The 16,634-nt window shown below is 37.5% G+C and overlaps 1 long non-coding RNA gene across 1 annotated transcript in view; it reads right to left on the bottom strand.

The window, feature by feature from the left end:
• The window catches only part of LOC134676979 (uncharacterized), a 29,087-nt gene extending 13,263 nt beyond the window's left edge, over positions 1-15,824 (bottom strand). The window contains exon 1 of the long non-coding RNA XR_010099980.1: positions 15,662-15,824. This is a non-coding gene — a long non-coding RNA (uncharacterized LOC134676979). The remainder of the gene's footprint in view (positions 1-15,661) is intronic.
• Between the last annotated feature and the right edge of the window lie 810 nt (positions 15,825-16,634).

Raw genomic sequence — 16,634 nt, 5'->3', positions numbered from 1 at the left:
AAACTACCATTGAATGAAATGTAATGATATTATGATTTTTTCATTAAAATTTTATTAATGACATTTTCTACTAATAGGTATATTCTTTTTTTTTAAAGATATTTCCCGGTGAAAATGTATCAATTTTTCAAGCGATATGAGCAGTAAGACATGCCAATGAAAAAAACATAGGTACCTACTAAACTCAAAATATATTTTTTTTCTTTATCAAAGTTAAATCTGGTGTTTTCTTCAAAATGTTATAAGATCAATCCCCGAACACCAAATGGCAAAAATAAATATGCACACCAAAGCGCAAAAACTGCATAATTTGTTAAAAATCCGACCTAACTTTGAGGTAAATCAAAATCAAAGTTCAAAAAGATCTCAACTCTTTTAACCCGTACTTATAAATTCGACTTAACAGCGAAGGTCCTAAGGTTGATTTTGGATTAATGGTGATATGTAATTAATACTTTTATAGTGATTTAAATTCTCGGCCATGACAGATGGATATCGGCGCGATTATAAGACGGTTGCCGTTAGGCACGTCTAGTAACCAAATCAGAATTAACATAATGATAAGTTGGGTGAGTATAGAGTAAGCGAGGGATTCAGAGAATGCTGTAGGAAAGGGGCCCATAGATTACCAGTTCGCTGGAACGCCGGACTCGGAAATATCGGCATGTCAGTTAATTTATTTATTTATTTATTTATTTAAACTTTATTGCACAAAAGAAAACTTATCGTACAAAAGGCGGACTTAATGCCAAAAGCATTCTCTACCAGTCAACCTTAAGGCAAAGCAGAGAGATTGTGGGCGGTGCAACTGCTACTACTACTAACAAAATTTAATATAAGAACGCAACGCTAATTTAAGGAATTTTAACATACATACACAAGCACATCAAAATATACACGATAAATATAATATAAATATAAATATACATATATATATATATATATATATATATACCTAACATTAAATATATACAATAAAATATATAACTTATATAACTAAAACTAGGAATCCTTCATTCTACCAGCAAAGAAAGCACGTAACGATTTCTTAAAAGCGAACTTGTTTGGGGCATTTTTAATACTAATGTTAATCGTAAAAGGTGGACAGTTCCGAACAACTGACAGGCTGAAATTTATTTATTTATTTTTTCTTGAGAGAATGGATGAAGATCGGAATGTGAAAAGAGCATACCTGGGCCGTCCAGCAGGAAGACGTCCTATATCGCCCCAGACCCCCGGACGCCCCAGATATCGCTGGTGCGACATGGTAGAGGCGGATCTGCATGAACATCGAGTCAACAATTGGCGAGAGGTCGCACAGGACCGAGAAAAGTGGCGCTGTCTTGTGTCGGAGGCCAAGTCTCATTTTGTGTCTCTAAACCAACGGAGTAAGTAAGTATTTAAACTTTATTGCACAAAAGAATGCTTATCCTACAAAAGATATCGTAAAGGTATCGTAACAAAGATATCGTGATATCGTGCGGCGAACTGGTAATTTTTGGGCCCCTTCAAGGAAAATCATGCCCTGGAGTGTGTGTGTGTAAGGATTTATGACGACAGTGGGCGACCACACCAAAATCGCCTTTCCACAAAAACTGCCGTATTCTAACTTCAAGATATTCACAAGAGACGACACGCACTCGATCCATTCTAGATACGTTATAGTTTAGATATCAACTAATTCTCTTTTGCAGCGCAATTCGGGCAACCAAGATCACTTTTACGTTAGATAGAGTAAGATATCTATTAAATAGTTGTGAATTCGATCTCTAAGTCATATCCTGTGGAAATCGTCCAAGAGTATCTCCAGAATCGCGTAAATGTCAATTTGACAGGTTAGATCTTAAATATATCGTTATCATACCTTGGTGATGTCTAAAAGATATCTAATAGATATCTATTACAAAATCCGAATCGGGCCCACCCATACAACCATTTCCAGTCGCCGTTACGACGCGGTGTAGACACATCTTGTGTCGACACCGTCTGTTTCGGTCACAATTCCAGTCGCAGAGTCGTCGCCGTGTCGACACAGTTACCAGAAATGGGGAAGGGTCGACACATGACACAAAGTGACATAAAGTGTGGTCGCCGTGTGCACACATTGTTACTAGTTTGCGACTACTTTATGCCAAAATCATTCGTTCATTCGTTCATTTTGTTCCTGTCAAATGGAAACTGTCAGATGGAAAAATAGTTAAATAAAAATAAGTGACATTAATACGCCATCTCTAAAACGGATTACAAGACGTAATTATATATTGTTTGCATTTATATTACAATAGGACTTAAATTATTATGGGGAATTAAACTGCTCGAGTGATTTGATAAACTAAGTGTAATATAATCAACGCGCCACCAAATTGTTTTAGTTTAGCCGGAAATGAAATTGTTTACTTCTCAGTGCCTGTGTTCATAAATATATTATTTGATGCATTTTTAGTACTTCGATGCGTATACTATACTTAAATAACAGAAATAACGCTTTACATACTACGAAACTTGTTAATTATGATGTATAAATATGGTTTAAGGCTGAAAAATATTGCAGTCACAAAGTAGTCGCAAATGTTTCGACTTTGTGTCGACTCTGTGTAGACACATGACACGCGCTGTCAAAAGTAATAACAAAGTTATTGGATTTGCAAAATGGCTCCTTGTGTTCATTTGTTTTCAGATATTCTCAAAGTGTAAAAATGCCGTGGTCAGAGATGGGACTTAATAGATTAACTGTTTATTCGACTAATTAATGGAATAAAAAAAGTTAATTCTCAAATTTTAATCACGATTAGTTTAGTCGACCTAACATAGATTGAAATTGAATTAATCTGAACATTAATCGAATAAATTATCGATTAAATCTCGGTTGGAAGTTGACAGGGGGCCATTTATGTACGTAAAAATAATAGAAATGTCTTGCATGCAGATGGTAGCCAAACACTTTGTCATAAAAGTCGAGATGGGTGTCGATTTATAGCTTTTAGGGAGTGCCGATTTCGAAAATGATGACCATTTTGGAATCCAAAATGGCCGCCATGCACTGTGTCATAAAAGTCGTCATGGATGTTGTTTTATACGTTTTAGGGGGCCCCAATTTTGAAAATGATGACCATTTTGTAATCCAGAATGGCGGCCATGCACTATGTCATAAAAGTCGTCATGGGTGTCGTTTTATAGGTTTTGGGGGGCGCAGATTTCGAAAATGATGTCCATTTTGGAATCCAAAATTGCGGCCATGCACTATGTCATAAAAGTCGTCATGGATGTCGTTTTATAGGTTTTGGGGGGCTCCAATTTTGAAAATGATGACCATTTTGGAATCCAAAATGGCGGCCATGCACTATGCCATAAAAGTCGTCATGGGTGTCGTTTTATAGGTTTTGGGGGGCGCAGATTTAGAAAATGATGACCATTTTGGATTCCAAAATGGTGGCCATGCACTATGTCATATAAGTCGTCATGGGTGTCGTTTTATAGGATTTAGGGGGCGCAGATTTCGAAAACGGTGACCATTTTGGATTCCAAGATGGCGGCCATGCACTATGTCATAAAAGTCGTCATGGATGTCGTTTTATAGGTTTTAGGGGACGCAGATTTCGAAAATGATGGCCATTTTGGAATCCAAAATGGCGGCCATGCACTATGTCATAAAAGTCGTCATGGGTGTCGTTTTATAGGTTTTGGGGGGCGCAGATTTAGAAAATGATGACCATTTTGGATTCCAAAATGGTGGCCATGCACTATGTCATAAAAGTCGTCATGGATGTCGTTTTATAGGTTTTGGGGGGCGCAGATTTAGAAAATGATGACCATTTTGGAATCCAGAATGGCGGCCATGCACTATGTCATAAAAGTCGTCATGGGTGTCGTTTTATAGGTTTTGGGGGGCGCAGATTTAGAAAATGATGACCATTTTGGAATCCAGAATGGCGGCCATGCACTATGTCATAAAAGTCGTCATGGGTGTCGTTTTATAGGTTTTGGGGGGCGCAGATTTCGAAAATGATAACCATTTTCGATTCCAAAATGGCGGCCATGCACTATGTCATAAAATTCGTCATGGATGTCGTTTTATGGGTTTTAGGGGGCCCCGATTTAGAAAATGATGACCATTTTGTAATCCAGAATGGCGGCCATGCACTATGTCATAAAAGTCGTCATGGGTGTCGTTTTATAGGTTTTGGGGGGCGCAGATTTCGAAAATGATGACCATTTTGGAATCCAAAATGGCGGCCATGCACTATGTCATAAAAGTCGTCATGGATGTCGTTTTATAGGTTTTGGGGGGCTCCAATTTTGAAAATGATGACCATTTTGGAATCTAAAATGGCGGCCATGCACTATGCCATAAAAGTCGTCATGGGTGTCGTTTTATAGGTTTTGGGGGGCGCAGATTTAGAAAATGATGACCATTTTGGATTCCAAAATGGTGGCCATGCACTATGTCATATAAGTCGTCATGGGTGTCGTTTTATAGGATTTAGGGGGCGCAGATTTCGAAAACGATGACCATTTTGGATTCCAAGATGGCGGCCATGCACTATGTCATAAAAGTCGTCATGGATGTCGTTTTATAGGTTTTAGGGAGCGCAGATTTCGAAAATAATAACTATTTTGGAATCCAAGATGGCGGCCATGCACTATGTTAAAAGTCGATATGGATGTCGTTTTGTTGGTCATGGTCATCATTTTCGAAATCTGCTTTTCCTAACACCTATAAATCAACATCTATGACGGCTTATATGACAAAGTGCACGGCAGACATCTTGGAATCCAAAATGGTCATCATTTTCGAATTCTGCACTCCCTAAAACCTATAAAACGATATCCATGACGACTTTTATGACAAAATACGTAGCCGCCATCTTGGAATATAAAATGATCATAGTTTTCGAATTCTGCACTCCCTAAAACCTATAAATCGACATCCGTGACGACGCAAGTTATCTTTATTTTCAGATCTAACAAATTGCTACAGAATACAAAGGACAAAAAAAGAAGCGAGGAGGTAATGAAACAAGCAAAAATACAGATGATTCCTCGACGCAATTGGATGCTTCTTAAATTGTGTCCAGATTTTTTTGTCATAAAAGTTTTTATTTTTCACATATTACTCTCACAAGTTCCGTGACATTTCGACCTTGTAATTTTTTAAGTAAATGTTTTTGTTTATCTATGAGGATCTCACTAGAATAATATAATCAAGGTATGTTTATATTTGATGATTGAAATAGTAACGCAAAAAAAAAAATATATATTTGTGTTTATATTCCTGCCGAAGACTTTTATTTTTCCTTTTCCTTCTACACAAGTTTGGTCAAGTAATAAGAATTTAGGGCTCTCAATTTTATTTTGACTTCTACAACAGTAAAGCTACGAGGCCATGTTTGGTATCGTTTTCGTATAAATGCGCAGTACCAAATTTAGTTATGGTATCACATTGACACCATTCCAAAGTAAAAACATATAAACTTACTTTCTTTTAAACTCCTCTTCACGCTTAAACTGCTGAACAGTTTTAATTTAAATTTAGTACACATATATTTTGAGTCCCGAGACAGGACATAAAAAGTTATCTCAAAAATCATCCTTTAAAGGTGTGAAATGAGGTGTAGGGGGGAATTCAGAATTGACTTCTTGAAGTTAATACTGTTTAAGTTTAGGTTTGAAGTCATGTTTTTTTTATCATTTTTAACTAAATCAAAGATGTAGACCATCCCAAATTTAATATAAATCGGTTCAGCGGTTATTGATTTCCCGTACAAATTTCCACGCCACTTTTCACACCTTCAAAAGGTTGCTTGGTTATAAGATCTATCCTATGTCCTGTTCCGGGACGCAAACTATTTCTATACCAAATTTCAACGAAATCGGTTCAGCGGTTAAGCGTCAAGAGGAGTTTAAAAAAAACCGGCCAAGTGCGAGTCGGACGAGCGTATTAAGGGTTCCGTACATTAAGTCCGACGCGCGCTTAACTGCACATTTCTAATAGGTTTTCCTGTCATCTATAGGTAAAGAACTATTTTGTGTATTCAGACGGACAGACATACAGACGCACGAGTGATCCTATAAGGATTCCGTTTTTTGCTTTTGAGGTACGGAACCCTAAAAAGATTTTTTTTAATTTTGTGGAATGGTGTCAATGTGATACCTTAAATGGATTCAGCAACCCAGATTTATACGAAAACGATACCATACACGGCCTAGCACCTTCACTGATGTAGATATATCAAGATAATATTGAGAGCCCTAAATAAACTTTCAAGAGCGGATATCTCAAAAACTATTCAACATATCGAAAAAATTGACTGAATAAACTTGTAACAAATTAAATTAACTTTCATTTTGTATAAGTGGCCATGTCGCTAAGATGCATAGTTTCCGAGATATAATCGAAAAACCGGAAAATGGGACCATCAAAGCCCCCTCTCTTCCCCCTGCTCAAGGGCTACGGCCGGGGACTTTTGATATGTTCACCTCCTAACTTGTCCAAACCAAGTTACAGAGTCAAAAATTGTGTTCCGAGCATTTCCCTTTACAACGTTTTGGAGCATTCGTTGGCTGACCTAAGTAGCTTATTGCATTTCTTTAAAAACTTTTCTGTAAAAGGTTGACGGGTGTTGGGTGTTTATATGGTTTTCATTTGCATCGCCCATGATGACTTACTAGAATTACTTACGAGCACACGAGACACTAATAGTAGTTTGACAAACCTTGGTTTTCAAGAGGTATTTTATATTGACATTTGCTGTCACAAATTTTCTGTCAGATTTAGTCGCAAACCGCACGCAAAGTGCACACAAATGTGTCGACACCTTGTTACGGAAAAGTGTACACACGGCGACGACACTTTGTTTCGAAACAATTCTAGACACATTGTGTGGACTCTGTTACGACACATCTGACATTTAGTTACCACTTTGATGATTCTGCGACTGGAATGGTTATATGGGCAAAGGTAGTCCTCCTTTTCCGCTTTGGATAAGCTATGCCGCTTCGTTTGATTTTTTTTCTATTACTATAAGAGTAAGGAGCGATAAACAACTTCCATACTACATTTTAAAATGCTCACTCTCAACTCTTATAATAATTAGAATTCCGAAAGGCCGTGCTTTGCTTGGAAATCATACAAAAACTCAAAAATGCGCGTTTTCCCAGAGATAAGGCCTTAGTAGATCGATTTCTCGGCCCCGAAAACCCACATATATAACAAATTTTAACGAAATTGTTAGAGCCGTTTCCGAGATCCCCGAAATATACATATGTATATATAAATAAAAATACAATAATTGCTTGTTTAAAGGTAGGTAAAAGAAGAAGATAACAAAATAATTTGATTTGTTATATAGTTCTAAATATAATAAAATCATCATCATATATTTAAGAGTATGACTCTTGTCGGTGGAGCAATTTCCATGTTTGGCGGTCCTCCGCCTTCTCTTTGACAGCCCGATACGACACGACGTTGATCTTTTCCTTTATTTGATCCATGTACGCTCTCCTTGGCCTTCCCCTCTTCCTGTTTGCTTAGTAAAATAGTTAGTTATAATGTTTTCCTACACTACATTTTTCGTGTAGCCTGCTCGTGACAAAATGCACCAAAGAAACGAACCCATACAAAACTAAACGTCACAAATACATACAAACATAACAGCTCATACAACCTTCTTAACACCACTTCACAGTCATTAATATGTAAACAAATTTCCAAAGGACATGGAGGGAGAAGTGTGTAGATGATTATGACTGAATTTTCTTGAGAGCGTTCGATGTAATAAGTAGTTTTTTATTTTTAACCGAAATCTTGGGATATAATAACATATTTTGTGAATATTGGTTGCAGTGTTATAGACAGATTACTATACCTATATACGAATAATACATACCTACTAATTATAATATGGTTTAACTACATTTTTTAAAGGAATAGTTATTTAATTAAATATAGAGAGGTAAATAAGATCGTGTAAATATATTTTTGGAATGTTGACATGTCAAGATGCTTGTGACTCGATCGTACTTACCGCAACCGAGAATTAGCGACCAATTGATCAACTACACCTTATAAACAAAGCCGCCGCGTCTGTAGGTCTGTCTGTATGTTCGCAATAAACTCAAAAACTACTGAACAGATTTTCATGCATTTCCCACTCATCAATAGAGAGATTCTTGAGGAAACTTAAGGTGTATAATTTGTTAAGATTTTGTGTAATCCGTGCGAAGCCGGGGCGGGTCACTAATATACGTGGGCCATACTGAAATTTTCTGGATTCTGTTATATGAGACGACTTATTTTTAGGGTTCAGTACCCAAAGGGTAAAACGGGACCCTATTACTAAGACTCTGCTGTCCGTCCGTCCGTCCGTCCGTCCGTCCGTCACCAGGCTGTATCTCACGAACCGTGATAGATAGACAGTTGAAATTTTCACAGATGATGTATTTCTGTTGCCGCTATAACAACAAATACTAAAAACCGGGCAAGTGCGAGTCGGACTCGCGCGCGAAGGGTTCCGTACCATAATGCAAAAAAAAAACGAAAAAAAAAGCAAAAAGAAAACGGTCACCCATCCAAGTACTGACCACTCCCGACGTTGCTTAACTTTGGTCAAAAATCACGTTTGTTGTATGGGAGCCCCATTTAAATCTTTATTTTATTCTGTTTTTAGTATTTGTTGTTATAGCGGCAACAGAAATACATCATCTGTGAAAATTTCAACTGTCTAGCTATCACGGTTCGTGAGATACAGCCTGGTGACAGACGGACGAACGGACGGACGGACGGACGGACAGCGAAGTCTTAGTAATAGGGTCCCGTTTTACCCTTTGGGTACGGAACCCTAAAAATAGAATAAAATAAAGATTTAAGTGGGGCTCCCATACAACAAACGTGAACTTTGACCGAAGTTAAGCAACGTCGGGCGGGGTCAGTACTTGGATGGGTGACCGTTTTTTTTTGCCTTTTTTTGCATTTAGGTACGGAACCCTTCGTGCGCGAGTCCGACTCGCACTTGTTTCTAAATAGCCAGTCCAGGAATTTTCAGTACGTCCCAAGTATTACGTATATAGATAGAACATGTTACGACAAACATGACATGACATATTTTAAAACGTCAACAAGCCCCTCCCTCAACATCCCTTTCCGGCCTAGGTCGAAAACCCCACATTTCTGCTCGGCCGCACAAAAACTTATTTAAATGATTGACCAATAATGATCGATACCAAATTACCGTTTTCTTGCAAATTGGGGTTACGTGGTAATAGCATTCTGGTATCATTACCGTACTAACTCTGGCGGTGAACAGTGGTGACTTGGAAATTTGGTTTTTTGATAAATAAGTACGGATATGATGGTCGTTCTTGTCTACGTGACAGCGTGATAAAACGGTGTCCGTCACTTTCTATCCCACGGTGTTAAAAAGTGACAGTTATTTTATCACGTGGATAAAGATGGATAAAAAGTGTGACAAGATTAAGGAAAGTGTGATGGTAAAGTGTTGTGACAAGTTGTGACAAGTTTGAATGTGACATAACATAGTGTTGTGACAAAATAAGAAAGCGTGTTGAAAGTGTGATTTTTTTAAATGCTTTTAAAATGGGGTTGGCCGGTCGAAGTAATTATAGTAGAGACAGGCCGAATATGGGCTTTGCCGGCCGGATATTCATACCGAACCGAATATTCGGTTGGGCGAAAACTGCCCAAAGAATTTTCGGTATATATTCGGCTGCTGGAACCGAACTATTCGCCCGAATACAAACATTGAAAAATATGCCGATTATGCCGAATACCGAATATTGGGCCCATCTCTAAATTACCTATAGCATATAGTCAGACCGTGAAAAGTCTGCAGCGATTTCGATAGCCCACGCAGTGCAAGTGTCATTTTAAACGTCAAACTTCTATGAAATTATGACGTATACATAACACTTACACTGCGTGGGCTATCAAATCCGCTGCAGACTTTGTTTGGTGCGACTATAGATATATTTACCTATCAATTCTGGCCACGTAGCCAAGATGTCGATCGCTTACGCTCCGTAGCGATCGAAACGCAACTATCACTGTCGCACCAATATGGAAGAGTGATAGAGAGACATACTTAATGCTTTTCGTTGTTGAAGCTATAGCGATTGTAACCTTGGCTAGGCCGGCTGATGAGTAGTATCAAATTCTCACATGGCCTGAGCGCACCCACTCCCTCTATAATGTTTTAAAATTCGTCACTCGTTGCGAATTCCGCACTTGTATAGTAAATAACTTTACCGGCGTTGCATATACTTTAACAAGAATCTGATACATAGTATAATTACGTCGGAGGGGTGCTGACCTGCGGCGAATGTGGTCATTTGCTGCAAAGATTAGGCCCGATTCGGATTATGAAATATAGACAACTATTAGATATATTTTAGACATCACCAAGATACGATAACGATATGTTTAAGATCCAACCTGTCAAATTTGACATTTGCGCGATTCTGGAGATACTCTTGAACGATTTCCACAGGATTATGACTTAGAGATCCAATTCACATCTAATAGATATCTTACGCTATCTAACGTAAAAGTGACATTGGTTGCCCGAATTGCGCTACAAAAGAGAACTAGTTGATATCTAAACTATAACGTATCTAGAATGGATCTAGTACGTGTCGTCTCTTGTGAATATCTTGAAGTTCGAATACGGCAGATTGTCTACGTCAGTCACCTGAGAGCGCAACAGATACGCTCTCAGCAGTAGAAAAGCAGTCGCTATAGCCGAAAACGGCTAGGAGATGATGATGATGATGAACAAGAATCTACGCCATTACATTAAGTTTTTGAGCTATTATATTCGTTGTTATTAGGGGCCAAAGCTGACCATCTGCCGTATTCGAACTTCAAGAAATTCACAAGAGACGACACGTACTAGATCCATCCTAGATACGTTATAATTTAGATATCAACTAGTTCTCTTTTGCAGCGCAATTCGGGCAACGAATGTCACTTTTACGTTAGATAGAGTAAGATATCTATTAGATGTGAATTGGATCTCTAAGTCATATCCTGTGGAAATCGTTCAGGAGTATCACCAGAATCGCGCAAATGTCAAATTTGACAGGTTAGATCTTAAATATATCGTTATCGTATCTTGGTGATGTCTAAAAGATATCTCATAGATGTCTATTTCAAAATCCGAATCGGGCCCAGTCACCTGAGAGCGCACCAGCGACGCTCTCAGCTGTAGAAAAGCAGTCGCTATAGCCGAAAACGGCTAGGAGATGATGATGATGATGAACAAGAATCTACGCCATTACATTAAGTTTTTGAGCTATAATATTCGTTGTAATATTCGTATATTCGTCGTGTTATTAGGGGCCAAAGCTGACCATGTCGCGACGGTTCCCTAAATATTACTTAGAACAGGCGCCTGACCCATTTCGTCTACCCTGAGAATATTCTGATACCCGCTAGTATATCATTATGAGATTAACATTAACGAATACATGTTAATGTTAATCTGGTCTAAATTATGTTAATGTTTGGCCGGCGCCGTTGAGACTGATAAATATGTAATAGGTTGTCGATGTTATTTAATGTCACATGTGACTTAAAGTTGGTTAGGTTTTATTTACCTACTGTCATAGGAAGGGAGGGTTATGTTTTTCGTACTTTTATTTCGTAGAGGCATTTGAGAAATGCAAACTAGTAAAAATTGTATAGAAATTTCTAATTTCTTTCGATCAATCAAGAAAGATTTCTTATAAACATTCCTATTTTTAATCCCCGACGCAAAGGGGTGTTATACGTTTGAGACCAGTGTCTGTCTGTCTGTGGCATCGTAGCTCTCTCGGATGGATCGATTTCGATGCGATTTTTACGTGAAAGCGAGTTTCCTTGCTATGTTTGACATAAATCATTCCAGCAGTTTGAGAAGTATCAGCTCTTTTCGAAAATGATTATACAATTTTTAATCTTAAAATGCAAATAATCGTAAAATTTGTGATGACATATGTCACCGTACCCAAGATATTTGAAAAATATATAATAGACCTTTAGTATACAGACGAACCACAAAAAACTTATTACATACAACAAATAATCGCTTTAAAATTACTTAAAAAAACTACTAATACCAAACCTTTGTCTATGATCTGTTTTTAATGACCGTTGTAATGGCGTTCCATTTTCAAATTCGAATTTTGAAAAAGGAACGGCGCCGGCGCTGCGGCTGCGGTTTTAAAAAAATATAGTCATTTCTGTTTCCGGGTAGGGGCTGGTTTTGGGTTCAGCGGGCAATGGGGTTTTTTCTTGTAAATAAACTACAACAAAAATTTATTACATTAAAACAATCATAAGTACATAGGCAAAGGGTTAGGTAATACATATCCCACCAAAAACATAAATGTAAAAAAGGAGAGCCAAGTTCAATACAAAAATTATGCTTGGCTGTGGGGCTCGCCGCAAAAAGAATGGAGATCTAAATGAGTGCCACTGCCAAGTTCTATGCAAAATCCAAATATGTATTTATAGGAACAAAATAACATTATAAACAAGTATTAAACTCTATTTCTTTGCTTTATTGGATACCTATAACAATTGCTGTTATTTAAAAAAATGTGAGATCTTAAAGTAGGTTAGATTTGACTTGGCCAGTTTTCATTATATCAATCATTTTATATATATATTGTAATTCTGATAAAACCTGACCAAGCCAAATCTAACCTACTTTAAGATCTCACATTTTTTTAAATAACAGCAATTGTTATAGGTATCCAATAAAGCAAAGAAATAGAGTTTAATACTTGTTTATAATGTTATTTTGTTCCTATAAATACATATTTGGATTTTGCATAGAACTTGGCAGTGGCACTCATTTAGATCTCCATTCTTTTTGCGGCGAGCCCCACAGCCAAGCATAATTTTTGTATTGAACTTGGCTCTCCTTTTTTACATTTATGTTTTTGGTGGGATATCAATACTTTTTGTAAAGAAAACTAGGCAGGTATTGAGATTTAATGTTTTTTCTTGTGTTTCCGCTGTATGGTTTTTACTTCTGTTCTTTGTATAATTATGTGGTGCCGCGCGCCGCCGACGACACACCGTTGGCCGGTTGTTTAGAGCGTATTACAAGTTTTTTGTATGGGGACACCACTTATTTTTTGACTAAACTTTATTTTAATATAGCAAATATAATAATACATATATTGGGGTAGTTTCAAATATCTGCTTGTAACGGTTCTAACGCTACAATAAAAAAATATTTTTTTGTATGGGGACCCCCCCCTATTTTTTAACTTTTTTTTATTTTTAGATTTTTTCCTACGCTTACACACAATAACCGAGCTGGATTCCAAATTTCATCCTTCTAGGTTATCTGGAAGTAGGTTAGGTTTAGGTACTTATATGTCAGTCCCAATAAAAAATGGTTTTTTTGTATGGGGACCCCCCCTATTTTTTAACTTTATTTTATTTTTAGATTTTTTCCTACGGTTACACACAATAACCAAGCTGGATTCCAAATTTCATCCTTCTAGGTCATCTGGAAGTAGGTTAGGTTTAGGTACTATAAGTCATAAGTCAGTCTTAAAATTTACGACTTTTTGACCTTCATACCTTTATAACCGTTTGAGCTAGCTTCATGAAATTTGGGCTTCTAGATATCCTTATGGATATAATTAAACACACGTAGTTTTATGTGTTTACGTCAAAGATGTTTTGAGTTATAGAAGGGTCAAAAGTGGCACCAAGTGGTTCGTGTAATATTACACTCGGCGCTGGCTAGCCAGTTCCTTTGCTTGAACTTGGCTTGACACGCTGCCGCGTGTCCAGATGTGGGTAGAATAGAAAAGTGGCTTCAATCTTTCTTGTAAATAAATATAACTACAAAAAGATTTATTTTTGTACACCAATTTACTAGAGCGATCATTTAAAGAAATTGACTGAAATACAATTTATATTGTTTACCATAAGATTTTTTTAGCCTTCGCCATGTTGCGGATTTTTAGTGGTACTAATTTATTTTAGGTAATATCTAGGTACTGGAGAGGAGATGTATAACAGACGTTGAAAATCGACGAATGTAGAAGAAAAGATTTCGCAATTTTAAACGATATTACCACAAAAATGTGAATAAAGATAGTCAAAGAATGCAAGAAAAATTATTTTGAGTACAACGTTTACGTTAGAAAAATGATAAAGTATTTCATTGCATTCTAATAAATAAAATAAAATAGATAAATAATGTTTTATTTCAGGCAACACGGTCGTACAGTTGTACACCCGTATCAAAATACAATTTTAAAGTTACAATGCCAAAGAAATACTTAAATAAAATAAACAATGTTTTGAAATTACTCCTTGACATGACCGACAGTTAAGCCGACCACTGACTAACAGGCCGCCGGACGATATCGGCCTGTCAGTTAGAACAAAAATTTGACAGCTCCGAACAACTGACCGGCCGATATCGTCCGGCGGCGGACTGGTAATCAGTGGGCCCCATTACATTTGAAACATTTGACTATTTTTGGCCAAACGGAGGGATCTCGCTTCGTTCGGTCAAAACTACGGAACCTTCATTTAATATTCGGTTTCTTCTTAACCATATCCTTATGTCAATGTTTAACATAATTATTGTTATGTATCTAATCGATTGTTATCCCAAAATATTATTATGTTTATTTCCCTTCCACGGGACATTTGGGCAGCGTCGGAGACGAGGCCAACACGTAAAGCTATTCGACAATTTAATTTGTGATGGCGCGGTACCGTAAAACGGGGTGAGTAGGTTTCGCGGGGAGAGTTGGGTTATGAATGGGGAGAGAAGGTTGAGAGGGGGTGAGAAGGGATTTTAAGGCTACTGCTACAAAAATAATGAATTCCAATTTAGAATGGGGCTATAGTAATACGCATAATAAAACAAAATCGATCCAACAATCTTCCATAATCACCTTTGTATGAAAAACCCTCTCACCCCAAATACGAGGCACTACGGGGTGAGGTGGGTTTTCTTCTTTATCGTCAAAGTTATGAAATGGAACTACCCAAAATAAAATACAAACTAAAATACAAATTTACGTCCGTACCACTTATTATATACACCATTCAGTTTTCACATGTAAAAATATAATGTTATCGAGGTTTGAAAGTCAAATTTCACCCAACTCACCCCATTTTACGGTACCTACATTATTATATTCATCTTTATGACGTACTTAGCATAACAATAGGTAGGTATATTAATATCGATGATTGGGGAGCGCTGGTAGCCTAGCGGTAAGAGCGTGCGACTTTCAATCCGAAGGTCGCGGGTTCAAACTTCAAACCCCGGCTTGAACCAATAAGTTTTTCGGAACTTATGCAGGAAATATAATCTGATATTTACCAGTAGCTTTTCGTTGAAGGAAAACATCGTGAGAAACCGGACTTCCCAATAGGGCCTAGTTTACCATCTGGGTTGGAAGGTCAGATGACAATCGCTTTCGTAAAAACTAGTTACCCCTAATGCCTACCCCAATTCTGGGATTATTAGTTACCAAGTGGACTGACACCCGTAACCACGAACGCTGTAAAGGGTTCGAAACGTCGGGATGTAGTATGTATCCAATATAAATATTACAGGACATCTTTACACAAATTGACTGAGCCCCACGGTAAGCTCAGGAAAGCTTGTGTTGTGGGCACTGAGACAACGATATATATAATATATAAATACTTAAATACATAGAAAACACCCATGACTCGGGAACAAATATCTGTATCATCATACAAATAAATGCCCTTACCAGGATTCGAACCCGGGACCATCGGCTTCATAGGCAGGGTCACTACCCACTAGGCCAGGCCGGTCGTCAGATATACGTGATATAATCCGTTTCAACAGTTTTATTTCATGAGTAACTATCGCGGTAAGCGAAGAGAGTATTATCTAACCTCGTGCCGCCCACCATACAAAATTATAGCCAAGGAAATTAGAATCTTGTTGTATTTTCAATTGGGTTCATTTTCATGTGTTCGAAAATTTTAGGAGACAAATGAAATGCTACCTACTTTCTTTTTAATTAAGGTTGACATTCCATCGAAACTGAGTGTACATCCTAATGTACATTGGGCGGCACGAGGCTAAAGTTAGACCGTATAAAGTCTGCAGCGATTTTGATAGCCCACGCAGTGCAAGTGTCATTTTAAACGTCAAACTTCTATGAAATTATGACGTATAAATAACACTTCCACTGCGTGGGCTATCAAATCCGCTGCACTTTTATTGGTGCGACTATATCTTCTTTCCTCGCGTTATCCCGGCATTCTGCCACGGCTCATGGGAGCCTGGGGTCCGCTTGGTAAGAAGATAGATCTTTTTATATTTATAATAAAATAAATTTTGCTACAAATGTATAAAACTTAACCCTCCTTACCCTTACGAGCCACCGCACACTCACAATGCTCATTGATTCGCCTACTACCCTCTTTTCGCGCAATTTCACAGGCAAATTGCCTCTTTTATAGCGGGAATTTAAGACAATTTGATGGTTCAAACTAGTGGAAACCTTGTTAGGCGCTTTTGTAGTTTTTGGAGGGAAAAATTATTGTTTCTTTTGTATTTTTTTAATCAAATATAGCTTCATTTAATCGAGTTATAGGGCAGATACATTAAAAT

Source organism: Cydia fagiglandana, chromosome 25 (assembly GCF_963556715.1).
Source record: "Cydia fagiglandana chromosome 25, ilCydFagi1.1, whole genome shotgun sequence".
In the NCBI taxonomy this organism is placed as follows: Eukaryota; Metazoa; Arthropoda; class Insecta; order Lepidoptera; family Tortricidae; genus Cydia; species Cydia fagiglandana.
The sequence above is the reverse complement of the archived record's forward strand: the minus strand, read 5'-3'. Positions and strand labels throughout refer to the sequence as shown.